Source organism: Dipodomys merriami, unplaced genomic scaffold, assembly GCF_024711535.1.
Source record: "Dipodomys merriami isolate MVZ:Mamm:240054 unplaced genomic scaffold, mDipMer1.0.p SCAF_1672, whole genome shotgun sequence".
Taxonomy (NCBI): Eukaryota; Metazoa; Chordata; class Mammalia; order Rodentia; family Heteromyidae; genus Dipodomys; species Dipodomys merriami.
Genome location: NW_027203018.1, coordinates 88,365 through 90,025, shown reverse-complemented (window position 1 = coordinate 90,025; position 1,661 = coordinate 88,365). Strand labels below are relative to the sequence as shown.

Below are 1,661 nucleotides of genomic sequence, written 5' to 3'. Positions count from 1 at the left end.
CTATTCTGCTTATACAGACATATATTAGCTGTGGAAAATAAGGGAAACCATGGGACGTATGTTTCTTTGGACTTGGCTTACGTCACTGAATAAATTTTGTTTTCCAAGTCTTTCCAATTCTTAACAAATTGGGCGATGTCATTCTTTCTCATGGAGGCATAGAATTTCATTGTGTATATATACCACATTTTCATGATCCATTCATCTTCTGTGGGCCATCGGGGTGGGCTCCATATCTTAGCTATTGTAAATAATGCTGCAGTAAACATAGTTGTTCTGGTAGTTTTAGTATGGTCTTCTTTGTGATCATTTGGGTAAATCCCCAAAAGTGTGATTGCTTGGTCATAGGGGAGCTTTATATGGAGTCTTTTGATGAGCCTCCATACTTCTTTCCAAAGTGGTTGAACAAGTTAACACTCCAACCAAGAATCAAGTAAGGTTCCCTTGTGGCCACATCCTCTCCAGCATCTTTAGTTGTAAAAATATGGAATGATTCAAGAATTTGCATATCAACCTTGCGCAGGGGCCATGTTAATCTTCTCTGTACTGCTCCAATTTTAGTGTATGTGCTGCTGAATTGAGCACAGAGCATTTTTTATATATAAAGTGTAATTGATTTTCTTAAACTAGACAATTCAAAGAAAAGTAAGTTTTGAAGAATTCTCATGAAATTTTAGAACCATGTACTTCTTACATAAGCACACATTTAAGAATAGCCAAGATTGACATATCAAAAACAAAATAATCCCAGATATTGTTGTTCAAGATATGTGTAAGATCGGGGGAAGGGGGTGGAATCAGGTGGGGGGGCGGAGGAAGGCTGGGAAGGGATGTGAAGGGTAAACAAAGGAGGAGGCTGCAAGCTTGATAAGAAATGTACTCATTATCTTGCCCATGTAAATGTAACCCCTCTGTACAGTATGTTCACAAAAAATAAAAATAAAAAAAGAGATGTGTAGGAGGACGAATTCAATTATTCTGTATAAGGCACCTGTCATAATGAACACTGCGGCAAGTGTTAAGGGTTTTTAAAAGTTTTAATGTTTTAAATATATTTAATTTTGGGAATTTGCTTATATAGGCCAAAATTAGGATTGTTTGTCAGGTCATACAACTTTTCTATAAATATTTAAGATTTATGGTAGCAGACATATGCTACTAAAAACTACATTTCAGTTTAGAGAAACATTACTAATGAGATGTTGCAAAGTCTTAGTGTAAAGAAGCAGAGTGAAGAGTTAAGACTTTGTTAACTGCATAGTTTCTCTTAAAACTTTAGGGCTTCCTTACTTTATATGTTAGTGAGGAACAAATGATGATATAAGCCATATACATATACATATACAAATGATGAGATGAGTCATAAAAAGCAATCTTAGTGGGTAACTTTAAAAACTACACATAGCCTAAAAAACTCTTGTTGAATATCATAATCTTATTCAGTGTTAAATGTACAGGAATGTGAGAATAGTAAAATCAAATATGTAAGTACACTTCAAATACTGAAAACACTGGTAATTCTTTGGTATTTTATTTTATTAATCATTAATATTTAGTTATTGTGTTGCTTTATTTGTAGTATTGTTTCCCTTGTAATATAATAAAACCTTTTGTTATCTATCATCAGGAGGTACTTTGAGAAGGTTACTGGGATGGCCAAA

General features: G+C 34.0%; 1 non-coding gene across 1 annotated transcript; it reads right to left on the bottom strand.

The window, feature by feature from the left end:
• Positions 1-478: 478 nt before the first annotated feature.
• LOC138828912 (U6 spliceosomal RNA) lies at positions 479-585 on the bottom strand. The gene has a single exon (XR_011372419.1). It is a non-coding gene; the product is annotated as a U6 spliceosomal RNA (small nuclear RNA).
• Between the last annotated feature and the right edge of the window lie 1,076 nt (positions 586-1,661).